The 15,929-nt window shown below is 47.2% G+C and overlaps 1 long non-coding RNA gene across 1 annotated transcript; it reads right to left on the reverse strand.

Annotated features, from left to right (window-relative positions):
* Positions 1-594: 594 nt before the first annotated feature.
* LOC106149385 lies at positions 595-9,678 on the reverse strand. Its single transcript, XR_001235537.1, has 3 exons — positions 9,569-9,678; positions 1,854-2,060; positions 595-1,359 (listed from the first exon to the last, which is right to left on the reverse strand). It is a non-coding gene; the product is annotated as an uncharacterized LOC106149385 (long non-coding RNA).
* Positions 9,679-15,929: the final 6,251 nt, after the last annotated feature.

Genomic DNA, 15,929 nt, shown 5'->3' on the forward strand with positions numbered 1-15,929 from the left:
AATGTATCAGAACTATGGGGATAGTGGTGCACATTAGGAGAAGTGATTTCCTTTTAAGGAAAAGAAAGGAAACTTCCTTTTGACAGTGAGAAAAACACATTAGTAGCACTGAACCAGCAGACTGGGAGAAGGCTAATTCTTAAGACAAAGTTACATCATCTTGTTTCCACTTACTAATGACAGAGTAGACTTATGGTCACAGTTCTGAGAGAGCACAAAGCAGATCATCTTAAACTTAGCGAAAAGCCTAAAACACCATCTGTTGCTATGTTGAAACATTTCACGGGGGTCAGGGAAAAGCCAGCAGGCTTATAAATAAGAAGACACTCAGCCACACCAATATCCACTCCAGGCTCTGCTCGGAAGCCCAGAGGGGAAAAGGCACTTCCCGGGTGTTTGGGGGATGCTTGGACTATATTCCTGAAAAAGAAGGAAAATACATCAGTTACTGAAACAACATTCCAGTAACTTTACCAAAGCAAGATAAATCAAAAATGGTATCAGAGAAGATTGAATTGAGGAATATAGGTTGCCACTGCACACCTGCGTTTGACTCCTTTTAGGAAATGTTAACGGGAAAAGATTTCCCTTGAAATAAAATATGTAAAGCATCAACAACACATGGCAAAATCTCATTTATTGCCTTAGCATGAGGATCTTCAGGCACCAACAGCCACTGTCTGTAAACATAAGATGTCCCCTTCGAACAGCCGTGTGCGTGAGCAGAGGAAGGCGCCACCTCGCCCGGCTTTCCGGATTCACAGCAAACAGCAGCTCAATTAGATCATCTGGGCTTTAATAAGGAAGAGCAGGAGCCGCAGAACGCGACCAAACGTGGAGGCTTTGCAGCCAGGCGCTCTGGGTTGTCGCCGACATTTCAAGCTGGCCCACAGGGACAAAGCCCAAGGGATTAGCTGGCACGGTAGCTAAGAGCACCGTCCGGTCCATGATTTTTCCACGCAGCGGCGGCTCCCCCAACTCCGGAGCCCGCGGCGGGAGGTCTCCGGCGCTGTGCCGTAAGTGGTCGGTAGATGGCGCACCAAGCCTCCGCCTCGGTCCGGGCAGCCGCAAGCCGTGCGGCCCGCCAGGAAGGCGAGGACTTTGATTCATAAAAAACATAAATTCTACTTGATGAACAATAATAAAGGAAATTGACTACGGGGCACCATGGAGATGAATTTTTAAAGCCCCGAAATCAAGTTATTTGAGATTATTTAATTTAATTTACGAAATTTGAATAACTGTGCGATGTAATGGTGCATGGCAGGGCATTTAGATTTTATAGCTCCTAAATGCTTCTCTTTAGGGTGATTGCAGTCAGTTGCACGGTCGCCAGAGAACTCTGTCCCCATCTCCAAGCTGTGTAAACAAATCGAGGAGAGAATAATTACACACTGGGAGTAAGAGAGCATCCACCGAGGGCGCAGACAGCCCCGCCACAAAATATCCCGTCAGCTAGTAAGCTACCTCGAAAGTACTCAAAGATCGATGTTAAAGACTTTATTAAAATTAGCCCAGCTGCTACGTCCAAAGTAAGGGCTTTCCCGGCGTTTATGTAGTAGAATCCGCATATCTTAAAACGTGTAAGCTCTATTACCACATTTATATTCCTCCCCAAATTTTTTAAGTTGACAAATGCACATTTCCAACAGCTTCCCAACTGATAACTTTTGAGTACAGAAAAAAACTAGAGACTTTGCTTATCCTTTGATCACAGACAGTTTTCTGCTAGCACGTAAAAAGTCTTTCTATAAAAACGCATTTTTCCTCTGGGTGGCTCCAGAGCTCACACACACCACATGTTTGCACAAGTGGGTGTGTATATTTGCACAAACAGAGGGAGTTGCACGTACTAATTCAAATACCGATGTGTGTGTGCATATCCGGGTCCACACGCTGTCTGTGTGCCGCTCTCTGCTATTGTTTTCCACGGAACTGATTCTGGCACCAGCTCATTAGCGCTTTGGAAGGGCCTTCATTAGCGCTGGGATAGTATCCAAAAAGAATCCAGAAAAATCAACGCATGGCTGCTCTTGTTCTCACGATAAATGACAGCTTTCCTGGAAAACAACAACAGTGAAGAAGCAAAACAAAAACCAAAAAGCAACACGGGTAGCAATAACATGAATAGACGAAGTCAGACATCACTAACTCGGATTTTTTAAATTTTTAATTTATTTATTTATTCAATTTTTTTTACAACTGTCTTCCTTGCCACTAAGCCTCCGGGTACTTTCACAACAATTAAAAATATAAATAACAAAAGTACATTAAGAAACACTGAAAAGATAATCACAGCAAGCTTGTGTCTCCTTGCGGACGCAAACATTAACCAGAGATCAGTTCAACATAAGCTGCCCATTACACTATTCCAGCCCCCACATGGCAGGCTGGCCATCAAAATTTCCACCCCACAAATCTGCAAGGCAGAGTTCTGAGGAGATGTGCCTTCTCTGGAAAACAGAATCTCCCTAATTACCTGAAAGTCTTCTCATGACGCCATTAATAAGAACCTGGGTTGTGCAGACGCCACGAGGATATGCAGAGAAAACAGTGATGTCCCAACTAGTCAAACTCCAGTAACCCCCCGGGTGTGCGTAGAGGAATAGGCCTTCACACTCACGCCTGAATACGTCACACTCTGAAGAAAGGCAGCAACACAGACCGTGTTAACCCAAAGGGTTAAATCCTTTGCACTTCGGCCGTCAGAACAACAGCGAACACGGAAGCGTGTGCGGCCCTCTAAGGCTGGCCACCCTGCCCAGGGGCCGCCACCCCAGCTCGTCATCCCTCTTTCGCCTTCCCTATCTTCAGTGTCTCAGTTTGATTTTCCTCAGAGTTGTTTGGATTGGAGGACCCTGAAATGTTTTGAGAAAAAGACAAGCGGAACAGAGAAGCAGTGAAATAACTGTTAAGCGGCACGGGGCAAGTGCCTCCAAGAATTCAAGGGCAGGTGCTCCCAAACGAGAGGAGGGCGCCTACGGCCCGCGCCGGAGCAGCCTTCATGGGGAGGGAGTTAGGAGGAGAAAATGGGCACAGGTAGGTGGCAAGAGAGGTTTGAAAGAGCCAAGGCTTAAACTGAAGATATCCCAAGGTGTGGGTCTGGAGTGATTGAAAATGAAGCAGCAGCGGCTTGTAGCAGAAGGAAAGCCAAGCATCTCTAAATTCTTTCATTCCTTCCACAAATATCATTAAGTGCCTGTGATGTGACAGGCAATAACACGGCGAGCGCCAGGCATGCAAAAGTAAACAGGATGTCTCTTCTCACTCCCTCCTTATTTCGCAAGTCCACCATTTTGTGTGGCTTCAAGCTCAGTCAATGCACAAGGTCCTCTACTGCAGGAGGCAGGGATTAAAACCGTGTGAATCTGTGAGCTGAGCAAACATCGAGCCCAGAGTGAAGCATTCCTGAGGCAGTGTGAGCCTGGCCAGCACCTTAGACTCGGAGTCAGCAGCACAGTAAATGCCCCCTCTCTCTGGCGGGAAGCCTTTCTTCCAGACTGTAGCTGAAGAGTCTGCTGACAATGGTTCATCCTTAGAAATGGCTCCGCTTCAGGCTGTTGCTGATAATTCTTGTGAATAAACTAACACAATCTCATGTCTGACAGAACTGTCTCACTCTCCAGTAGGGGCCAGAAAGCCGGTTGAAAGACTTCCAAAAGAAGGAGAAATTCCAAGCGGAACTAAAGCTACTTCTCAAAACCCGGCTCAATAAGCTTTCTCTCTTTTCGTGTCTCCCAAAATGAAGTTAGAAGCAGACTGGTGTTTGGCAGGGAAACCAGAGCCAACACTCTCTGTATTTGCTTATTTATTGGTACCCTGGAAGGCAGCCACCGTTTATGGTCCTTCATGCCCAAGTAAAAGGAGCAACAGTTCCTGCCAACAACGTCTCCAGGCCACCTGACCGGCACCTCTCTGCAGAAGCCAAGAGGGGAATGGGTCCAGGACATCAACTGTTGGCCGCCATGTTTATAATACAATTAATGTTGCCTATAATTGAACAGACCCAAGTTAGAGAAGATAGTGCCGGCAAGCTCCCTGAAATGGCTGAGCTCCTGTAGAAGCACGGCTTGGAGAGGCCAAATCTGACGGTATCCATCCCCAACCACACAGCCCACTGAAGTTATGCCTCTATGTTGTTCTGTTTGGATGAGCAGTAGGACTTTGGTGAGAACTTGGAGTGGTCTCAGAGAGTCTCACGTCCACGTGAATGATGATGTTTGAGGAAAATGCCTCTTTGAGGAAAGGTCAGATAAATAGGGATTTGTTTTAATGAAGCAGAGCAAGAAAGTGAGGATAGGACCATGGAACGTACAAGTCTTAAGAATGATAACAGGGCAGTGAGGCTGGCTTTGTTAAAGGAGAGTAAAGAACTGGTCTGAACTTGCAGCAGAGCTTCAGTAGGAGAAATGGCACAGTTTTCGAACTAATAGGTCCTTAGGGATTTCTGACTCTGTCCTCTTCATTTGACCAGTGTTGCCTTTATTTTCCAGGAAAGATTCTGCACTAGAAGTTGCTCCCCTAAGTGTAAATGCAGTGTGGGAGCCTCGCAATTGGCTGACATCAACCATAGAAGGAATCTACTTACTTACTTACTTATTTATTTATTTTTCTGAGACAGTCTCACTATGTAGTTCAAGCTCACCTTGAACTCACTGTGTAGCCCAGACTGGCCTCCAAATTGCAACAGATCCTCCTGCCTCAGCCTCCCAACTGCTGAGATTTCAGGTTTCAGAAGGATTCATTTAAACGTTATTAGAAGCATGTACTTGTCACCCAAAGGACTCATACTTCAGGTTAAATTGAAGACTAAGGTAGGCAAGAGCATAGCACCCTCCATACCGGGATCCCAGAGGCTTCAAGGGTGTGTGCAGACTCGGTGGTGTGGGCGGCTAGGCTGGGCTGGGTCCACCCCGGGCATCACATTTTTCGGACGGCACACTTACAGGTCAAAAGGAAAATAATACGATAATGTATGGTTCTTCTGAGCTGTGTTTGATGTTAAGCTAAGGTTCCCCACGTGCACCTGAACGCAATGCACGACTGTTCACAAATTCTATCAGGCGATTTCCATACAGTCTCTACCGCTGCATTGAAGTGCCACCCCTGCGGCACGAACTCCGGGCCATTGTGCATACGTGCCACTGGGCATATGCCTATGACTTTCAGAAGAGGAATGCGCAAGCTCGCCAGAGCCCGGCACGGGAGAGTGCGGTGGTGCAGGACGCTGGAGCGGGCCGGGTCAGGAAACGCACAAAGTCTTCCCCAGAAGCAGCTCGTCAGGGCTTCCTCGGCTGCCCAGGCGTACAGCAGTGTCATGGGAGGCAGGCTGCGGGCCCACCGTGCCAGTCACTGAGGCACGCTGGCCACCATGGCGCAGCGTGAAATTTCCCGTTCGCTCCACAGCCTCCGATTCAGAGCAACATTACCACCAACTGTGCTCGGAACCGACTTTCTTTCCCCTCTGCAAGTGAAAACCAACACCATCTCAGATGAGTGGGTGGGAGAAAACGAAGGGTGCTCTTCTTCCACTGAGCTGGTCCAGGTGGGCCGCAGTCAAGGTCGGTCAGACCTCCGACCTCACCTCTGAGCTGCTCAGCCGAGCAGGCAGCAGGTGAGGCTGGAAAAGGATATAACCGTGTCCCTGGAGAAATGTGACCTGAAATGTTCAGCAGTTTGTACATTAACCAGTGCTCTCAAAATGAGATAAGTGAGTCAGATGAGTGGTGTGCCCCAGTGACCCCACACGCCAGCAGTTGAGGTCGGACTGCAAATTGAAGCCCAGCCTGGGCAACTTAGCAAGCTCTGGTTGAAAAGCAAAAATTTAAAAAACAAAAGGACTGGGGATATAGAGCATGAAGAAGGCCCTGCTGGACTAATTCCTTAGTATTGAAAACAAAAAGAAAACGAAGAATGTGTTCAGCTCCTGAGACACTAGTGTCTTCATCCTTCGCTGCAAATCTTTGCACACTCCATTTTGTCTACCATCTGCAGCCCATCTTCCTTCCATCTCTACTGGGTCAACTCCTACTCATCCTCCAAAACCCAAAACAAATGTTATCTTTCCAATGAAGTCTTAAAGTATCTCCAAAACACAATTCATTGCTCTCCCTTGTAATTCCAGCTATGAAACATCAGATGCTATACACATATAGTTAATGATCACCACATTAGGGTGTGAGAAATGGTAAAGAGGAGAGAAAATAATGTGAGCTTTGGGGACAGAGACAAGAGACTCCACATCCCAATTCCTCCACTTATAAACTTGGTGTCCTTGGGCAAATGTTCAGTCTTCCTGGTCCTTTGTAAAATTCCTTTCATAAAAGGAGGGTGAAAGTTCTTACTGTGTGTAGTTACCTCTTCTGGAGTTGCAGAGCTCACCCCAGAGCCTCATGCATGCTGGGCAAGCGCTCCACCACGAAGCCGCACCCCGCCCCACGCCTCTTTTTTCCTGTTTGAGGACCAGACACTGGCAAGTAAACCCGCGCTGCTGTTTACCTCCCCAACCCCAGCCAGCTGGTCCGCTCCTCCCTCCTGCCCCTCCCCGCGCTTTCCACCTTCCTGTCCTCACCGTTAGGTGAAAAGCCCTGAACACACGAGGGACTTCATGCAGAGGCTCCTTGACCTGCAGTGGGTTTCGATCCCAACCAGCCCACTGTGGACAGGAAATGCTGTAAGATGAAAATACATTTAATCCTCCTCGCCTGCCACACACTTGCCTTCTCATGGCCCTACAGCCAATAGGGAGCCTTTGCCCAGGCTCACGGAGAGTAATAGACTGCACACAACCAATCTGGGAAAAGATCAAAATTCAAAATCCTAGGTACAGTTTCTACTGGACGCACATGGCTTTTGCGCTATTGTAAAGTCAGGTCGATCCACTGTAAATCAAGGACCATCTATGCAACCATGCAGTGAAAGTGGGAACTATGGAAAAGGGCCAGTTTTTAATTCATAAATGTCAGCCCCAGGAAGGGCCCTAAACCAAAGGCGTTTGACCAGATGGCAAACAAGAGGAAGTTCAGAAATGGCGAATAGCAGGTTCCAAAGAACCCAGCCACACCCGCACCCTGCAGACCGAGGTTCTCCCACCATGTTTCTCTGCCAGTCCACACTCCCCTGCCTTCAGGGACTGCAGACTGGGCCTGCACGGGCCTCCTTGAGGTTGTTTATCCACTGGCCTCTTGAACCCTGGACCCAGAGACCAGCACTAGCCTTTCTGGCTACTTTCATGTAGATCCCAGCTGGATGTGTGGTGCAGGCCTATAATCCCAGCACTGTGGGAGGCCGAAACAGGAAGATCACAAGTTCCAGGTCAGTCTGGGCAACATAGAGATTCGGTGAGACACCGTTTCAAAATAAAATTAAAGGCAGAGGATGCAGCTCAGAGCAAAGGTCCTGAGTTCAGTCCCCAAAAAGAATCCCATCCAGCTATGAGTGGTTAAGGGCAGTTTCTCATTATCCACCCTAAAACAGCTTCGCTCATGTTGGAAATGATAGATGATTAGCAGGCCTGAGAAAGCATGTTGTGCTACATTCAGAAAGGATGCAAGTGACAAAACATGCTGCCTTCTGGACAGGCAGGGAAATGGCGTTCAGCAGACACTCGGCGTCTCGTTCCTCCGTGCCTGGCTAGACGGCTTGATGGCGTTCACAGCACTGTGCCGAGGCGCCCAGGCACGCAGCTCTCACAGGACAGCGTTCCCTACGCTAATGGCGAGCGAATCAGAAACACATGGATTTAATTTCCTTCAAAACACCCACGGGTATAAAAATCAATGCAGGAAAGTCATTTGGCTAACTCTATTTGGGGCTTTTCTGAGCCCAACAATGGTGAGAAATTGTTGGAAATAGTTGCTGAGTTCCAAATCCCACCAGGTCCAGTGCTCCCCCAGCACAGCCCAGGCCTAATGTGATGTGAAGCCCGGCTGTCTTTTTGGAGCGAGGCAGGTGCTTGCTGTGTGGTACCTTCCCGGCTGCCATCTCTACAGATTTCCTGCTTTGTGCTATTAGCTCATTTGCTTAGCGTCTCCCACCACAGTGCCATCAGGGAGATCTCAACTTGGCAGCAGATCGGGATCCCTGCCTGAAAGTTGATAGAGGTTGAGCTATTTGCAGAAATAATGCTTTCCAGACGTACTAAACAGTCCCCCTTTCCAGATGGAGTGGCATTAGTGTTGCTTCCAGCCATTTCCTCGCCTTCTGGTACCCTTGTCAGTTCTCCCGTATGCACCACAAGCCTTCCGTGTTCTGGGGAATCTCAGAAAACTGCTCAGACCCTCAGCTTCTCACCACTTGCATGCAAAACTGTGCACACATATGCACATTTACACAGCGTCCGCTCTTATGTATGCACATCCAGTTTTCTCTCCCCACCTCCTGGGAGTCAACTTAGATTTTATGAGAGAGCTAATCACCGAAAGTGATAGCTTAGCAGTTCAGGGAATTAGACAGGCATGAATACACGGGACGCGGAAGAAGTGCCTTGGCTTTGGTGGTTCTTTCTGCCATTAGGAGTCTTAGATGACACTGTACTTCCTGTTGCCTCTTGGTAGCCTCCAGTTTTAATGTCAGAGGGAGCCCTTGGTAAAGAGTGCACTTCCTGGCCCAAAATAACCCTCAGAGCACCAGCTTGCTCCGGCCCTGCTATGGTCTGAGTGTCTCCTCCCAAACCCGGGCTGACATCTACTTGCCATCGTGACTGTTGAGAGGTGGAGCCTTGCAGAAATAATCGGCTTGCGAGAGCTGCCCTTATGGATGGATCGATGCTTTACCCTGAAAGCGGGTGGGTTTTTGTGGAGTGGGATTAAAGGACACGTTCAGCTCCCATGCTGTTTCTGTCTTGCATGCTCCCTTGCTCCTCTGCCTTCCACCATGGCATAACACAGCAGGCAGGCCCTCACCAGGTGCCCGCACCCTGCGTTTGAATTTCCCAGCAACCCAAACCATGAGCTAACTAAATTTTTATTGTTTATAAATTACCCAGCCTCAGGTGTTCTGCCATAGCAGCAGAAAACAGACAAAGGCAGGCCAAAATATGAGTTTGGATTAGGGGACCCCAAAACATCCCATCCATATGCTGTTTCCTTACTAGGAAATTGTCCAACTCTCCACATGTTAATTTTGGATGATTTAATCATGCGCAGCCCAGGTAGCAGGTACTTAACCAGTTCATGCCTTGAGGTTCTCCTCAGCTCTGCAAGATCCCTCAAGAGCCCTGGTGCTACTGGCCCACACTCAGGCTGTGAGTCTTAGCAGTCAGAGGAGCACTGGCTGCATGAGTCCAGGATAGGCATCCAGGTTGAAAGCTGTCACAATTTCACAATTTTCTACCAATAAGTATCCCCTTTGGTTTACACTTGGTTTTCTGTTCTAATTTTCTCCTGATGCTGAACATCCCTTTTTGAAAAAAATAAGGTGAAACAGGAGAATATATGCATGCTGATTCCCCTCTGGTGTACTCATGTGGCAACTTGGCCCCCTTGGCCCTAAGTGTGTTTAAGATAGAAAGACTCTTCCAAAAATCTCACATCTGTCCTAGTTCTGTTCTCACGGAGGAAAGACCTACCTGCCTCAAGGTGGGTGAGGGAGTGGTGAGGATTAGCTTCTGAAAGAGCTCAACAGTGGGACCTCTGAGTATCCCCATAGACAGCGAAAGTCACAGGAAGCAACTGAGCACAAGGCCTGAACAAAATCAAAACAAGATGAAACAGATACCCATTTAACAAATGCGAACCATTGGCTATGACTGATACTAGTGCATTCTTCAACTCAACTCCTGAATTATCATTCAGAATCAGCACACCCTGTGTGACCTAAGATAGGTAACTTATCTTCCCAGGGCCTCAGATTCCTCACCTGCGAAGTGGGGCTGACACTACTAATACACACTCATAGGTTTGCTGTGAGGAGTTACTGTGAAAAGGCGTGTAGAGTACCTGGTGTGAGCCTGGGGTGTACTAAGTGGTCTCTCTGTATAGGCTCATAACCAAAGTACAAACCTTCTTCTACCTCCAGAAAACCTTATTTTCATTATTTTAGAAACCAAAAAGACCTCAGTTCTCAATCTAGCAATTGCCACTAGCAGATTTGGTATTTAGGACACACAAGGATCACTGTGGTCATTGGCTTTCTTGACCTTGCCGTTTGAGTGAGTCACTGACAGAGCCACACTGATGCTCAGCTCCTTCTGGAGAGCCAGACCTTGGCCATATTAAGGGGAGACCTCACAGACTCCGGTCTAATGGCTGGTCTCCACCGCTGGTGATCTTGCTGGAAGAGGATCATTTTGCAGTCACAGTGCCCAACTGTGGTATATCCTTCCAAGCAAAAATAAGTGACCTTAGCAACCAAATAATTGCTTTACTGGATCAGCTATGCTGCTTTCCACCTTGACCAAGTCCTTGTCTACCTTAATTCTTACCCAGAGCCTCACAGCTTTGCCATGTGCTTCTTAGATGCCCTTATTTTTTTCATCATGTAAAGCATGTTAAAAACAACAAAAGTCTTACCGCAAGTTCTAGCAATTCCTTTAAACACTCAAAACACATTCTGTTGCTCAGTTGATATGTACTTACAGCTTGGAAGTACCAATCAGCTGTTCCATGTTCATTTTTCTTAACGCCCATCCTCTTTAATTTCTGGAAGTTCCAAACAGCAAGGTGTCACCCTCCCCAATTCTTTCTGCTTTAGCTATTGATAGAAGGAAAGTAAATGTATTAGTCTCCACCCATCAACTTGGGCTTCCGATTACATCGCAAGACATGCTCATTAAAGCAGGTACGGGGTTCAGAGCGGAAGGAGGGGTTTCCATTCAGCCCATGATAGGAGTAACAAGTTGATCAGCATGACACGCCAGCTCCACGAGGGAGAATACCTTAAACAATTCCATCAACACTGATTTACTTTAACCAGGTGATATTTTAATGAGCCAACCTCTATGCTCCCTGGATGACACGACTTCTCAAACTAAGAGAGCATGCCACCTTTACAAGAAAAAAAAATAAAAAACACTAAAAAAGACAGAGCGTTGACACTTGCAGATGAGTCTAATTCCCTTTGTCCTATGGCTATGTGCCATGTTGGGAGCACTCCAAGTGCATTGAGCTGATTTTCGCTGTCATCAGAACTGACCCCCAGTCCCCCAGGAGGCCCGCAGCCTGTCTGCTGCAATGACAGGGAAAGGAGCCAGGCTTCAGCTTGGGGCCCTCAGATGTTCGGCACAATGGCCGTGTCCAACCCCAACGGGGGCAGCTGGATCACATGAATTTTTGAAAGTAAAACAACTGATTTGGGCTGGAGGAAGGGAAGGGGGATATAGTCTTACTTTTCCCCCTGTGAAATCCCCATGGAGGAAATGCACAGACCAGCGTGTTGGTTTTGGCACCAGCACACACAGTGCCTCTGTTCTGGAGATGAGCTGACGCGTGCAGATGTGCAGATCAGCCATTTCCAAAGGTTAATTAAATATTACCATTGTTTTCCAAGCTATTAATGTCTGTTCTTTTATTTTTTTCACGTGAAAGGCTTCGCCCCACTCCAAAAGCAGGGTTTGAATTCACTTCCTAGACCTTGCCCCTTTTGAAACCTCGAAAGAGAATGACCAAGTGGCCCAGAGAGAGAAAGGGCTTGAGGGGAGAGAGATGCAGAGGCTCCGAGGCTGAAGGCAGAGTGCAGCTTGGAGCTGCGGAAGGAGGGACTGCAGCCAGCATTGTCTGAGGTGGAGCCCCTGAAACGCTTTTCAGCTCCAGCTGGGGAACAGAGTCACGTCATTCAAAGAAGGTTCTGTCAGTGGGCTGGGAAGGAGCACCCTGCTTCTCTAGCGCTCCATACTGATGACATAACTGACAGTGCTGGAGCCGAGGAAGAGGGCAAGTGTCAGCCTACAGTGGTTCCGCAGGAGGGCAGGGATACAGGTGACTGAATGGCCCGCAAGAGTGGAAGCAAGAACACATCGCAATGTCTGTCTGTTCCCTGCCACTTCCAAATGACACCATTCCCTTCCTGCCTGGGATGTCCCGATGTGCACAGGATGATGGCCTCCATGCATATGAGAGAAGGAATCCAAGATGGACGACAAGGGTAATAAGACAGAGGTCAGGGAGAGGACAAGGTTCCCTCTGGCAGGAAGTACCACCCTCTGTGATTGCAGTTTACAAGAATCCTAAGCCACATGAGCACAGCAGTCTGCAGGAAATCTCTGCACACAACCCATCTTCTAGGGCAAGCAGGACATGTTTTGTTTGCAAAGCAACAGTGCTGCCTAGATGGGGGAGGAAGCAGCAAACTACAGTGTAATGAACAGAGAACAAAGGAGCGGAATAAAGACCGGTGGTGACGGAGTGCCACAGGTGGGCTGGAGCCGGCACAGGTGGGGAGGGAGCGCAGCACCAAGTCTGGTCACGGATAAAGCTGGACAAGTGCTCCTCAGTGCTGCGTGGGACACCTGCCCGGCTCCTGTATGCATCATGCTCTCTGAAATGCCATCCTCTGAGAGCTGAATGTGATACAGTGTGGCAACCACAGATGTGGACTCTGCAGTCAAATCTGCATTCAAAGCCCATCTCACTCTCTGGCTAAACCTCCCTAATATGTCTCATTTCCTAATATTTTCACTTTTCAGCTGCTAAACTGGAATAAATATCGTTGTGGTACAAGGTTTTAAAATGAAACAAAGGGCCAGGGATACAGTTTAGCGGCACAGCACCTGCCTGGCAAATGCAAGGTTCTGAGCTTGATTCCCAGTACCAAACATAAAATAAAATAAGACAAAGAATATGCAAGGTGCTGAGTATATACTGATTCCTCTGTGAATGGGAGGAAAAAGAAATGAGAGAGGGAGAAAGTACGGCAAGCAAAACAGCGGGTGAAGGGAGATGGAAGGAAGGCAGAGGCAAGCATACTCGGGGCGGGAGGGACCCAAGACAGAGGAAGAGGAAGTGCAAGAGACAGAGGAAAGAATTGTGGAAGGAAAGGGCAGGGATCCCTTTCCTCTTCTGTAGCCATCTGTTAACAAGCACCCCAAGATGTCTTGGGTGCAGCCTTCCAGGGTGAGCCATCCCAGTCGCTGTTGGTCCCGGCCCACGTCCTGCCTGGTGCGTTTGCTGCCCTCAATGGCTGTCTCCACCCACACCTGAACCGTGGCTGGGCAGCACCAGCACAAAATGGAAACAGGGACTCACGCAAGCAAAAACTGTGAAAGCAGGAAAGCCATGTACACATCCTTTCTAGAGAAAGTCGTCGGTGAGCCCGGAGACAGGGGGCCAAGCTTGTGAGGAATAGCATGTCTCACATATGGGAGACTTCAGGCTGAATTTGTACCAACTAAGCGTTTAGTGCCACCTAATGGGTGCTGGTTTCCATTTGAACCATGGGGATGCATCAGAGAACCCTGACCTGGCCTTGCTCCCCACATGGCTGTGTAACAGCACAGAGAGCAGAGGCCAAGAGAGTGAAAAATGACCACAGATCTCAGAGGGCCACCAGTAGCGTCACAAGTTCCCCGGTAAACCCAGCAGAGAAGCTCCTTCACAGGTCACGGGTACCAAAACTGCCTAAAATTTAAATAAAAATTTACAACAGGCTATAGACACTAGGTTCATATCCTATAAAGAGGCCTTATAAACCTGTTTTTTAAAAAATACACACACACTATCAGTATTTCCCAGCACAGAGATATTTTGCACAAGAAATATACATTTCTAATAAGCATATAAAAATTATTCAACCTCATTAATAAATGTAACTGAACAACAACATAAAAATGCTCTTTTAAAACACAACTTGGAAAATTGAGAAAATCAATTCTACTGAGCAGGCAAGGATACAACAAAGGGTGCCCTCTCTTGCACTAATGATACATAAAAAACGTCCACAGAATAACACAGGAAAAAGAGCCCAGCAGAAAAATGGGCAAAAATTCTGAACAGGCAATTCACAGAAGAGGTGCAAGTGGTTGAGACAGGTTAGGCATAGATATCGACTCTGATACAGACAGATAAATGTTCATACAGATAAATGTTCGCCTTCATGATGAGAGAAGGTCAAAGTAAAGGAAGGTACCAATTCCTGACTGCTGACACATTAAGTTCTAATAACTTCTTTTCCTCGAAAGTTGCTATGGTTTTGAGGAGTCTCCCCAAAGGCTGATGTGTTAAGGTTGAGTCTCCAGGGTGGTGTTATGAGGAGCTAGGTCTAGGAAGAGGTTTGCAGGTCACTGACGGTGTGTTGCTGAATGGGACTGTGGAACCCTTGGGATGGGAATCCATGTTTTCTTTTGTTTGGTTTTGTTCTGTACTTCCTGGATGGTGATTCAAGCAGTTTTGCTCAGCCGCTCATCCCACCATGATGTGCTACCCTTACCAGAGGTCCATGGTGCCCCACGACTTTGGACTAAAACTTCAGAACTGTGCACCAAAACAAACCTTTTCTCTTTGTGTTAATTAACTATATCAATTATTTTGATATAGTAACAAAAAGCTGACTAAGGAAGTTTGAGAAAATAGCTAGTCACTCACAAATCATTACTAGGAATAAATATTCTTTCAGCACTTCTGAAAGCATCTGAAATCACTGATGTCTTCATCTTTTACCCTCCTATCCTTAAAAGTACATTCCAATTATTTCTGTTTCAGGAAATAATTATTACTCCAAGGTCCTCTGTTCTCTATTTATAAAGACACATCTTTTAAAACACACTTAAAGCAATGGAAATGTGTTTCCTATGTTTTGATCCATTTTATTTCCACTCCATTGCAGAAAGTCTGATTAATTATCTCTCATCCTTTAACAGTCTGTTAAGAATGTGGCAACCAATAAACAAATTACCTTTTTTATTTCCTGGTGCTGGGGATAGAGCAAGCCTAGGGCCTAGCTCAAGCTAAGCATATGCTCTACCTCTGCCCTACATGCCCAGCCCTATATTACTCTGAAAAACAAAGCTTTAAATGCCCAAGACTGTAGTGAAACTATTATATGTTCAGCAAAGATGGGATAACAGTGACTGCGATTGAGTAGATGAGAATCTCCTACCTCCTGTATGTCCATGTCGCCCTGCTAATACCTGGCCTGTTCTTCCTCTTCCATCCTTGGAATTTTTCCCACTGCCCTTTCAACTAAGCACATATTCCCTCCTTCACGATTTCCTCTGTTCCTGGGCAGGAGTCCCTCTGCTTGGAATGCTGCCCCATCCTATCCTGTCAAGCTGTCTCCTGCAATCATTCCAGCAGCTCCTGAAATCCTGCTTCCTCCACAAAGCCCTCCCCAGCTGAGAGCCAAGTGATTTTCCCCGGCTCCCACCTGTTCTGAGCACAAGCGGCTCCCTCCCCCTCCTACCCTGCGTGCACCTAAAGGCGGTGGGCTCTACAATGTCCTGTTCACTCAATGGCTGTGGTGTCCTACGTGTCCTTTCTTGTATGTCTGCATGCACAGTGGCAGAGGCTCGTGTTTATAAATGTGTTTTGCTTTATCAGCAGTGTGGGAGAGCTACGTGGTAGCTGTTTGTGCTCACTGGAAATGACCTTGCAGAGAATCACCAAGTTCAAAGTTCCTTGACATGGTAAAGGAGGCTTCCACACGTGGTCGAGCCTGCCCTCTGTGAGACTGGCTTGGACCTTTATGTGCCTGTCTCAAGCTTCCTTGGCATAGGGTAATGCTCACCTAAACCAGCAAGAGCTGAACATTGAAGTCACGATAGTGACATTAGTGAAACCAAGGATTCCCCTTTTTTAAAAAAAGTAATTAAAAATACAGTGCTACTAAGAGCCACATCTGAACATTAAAATCCACCCTCCCACAAATATATTTTCTTCTTCTGTGATTCAGCAACACAGGCTGAACTGAATCCCACAAGATTAAAAATCTGGTGTCTAAGATGATAACACACCTTGAATTGCCAAAATAGATGCAAGGTATCTTTTTAGTCCTTTTAC

This window comes from Chinchilla lanigera, unplaced genomic scaffold (genome assembly GCF_000276665.1).
Source record: "Chinchilla lanigera isolate Chin_1 unplaced genomic scaffold, ChiLan1.0 scaffold00043, whole genome shotgun sequence".
NCBI lineage: Eukaryota > Metazoa > Chordata > Mammalia > Rodentia > Chinchillidae > Chinchilla > Chinchilla lanigera.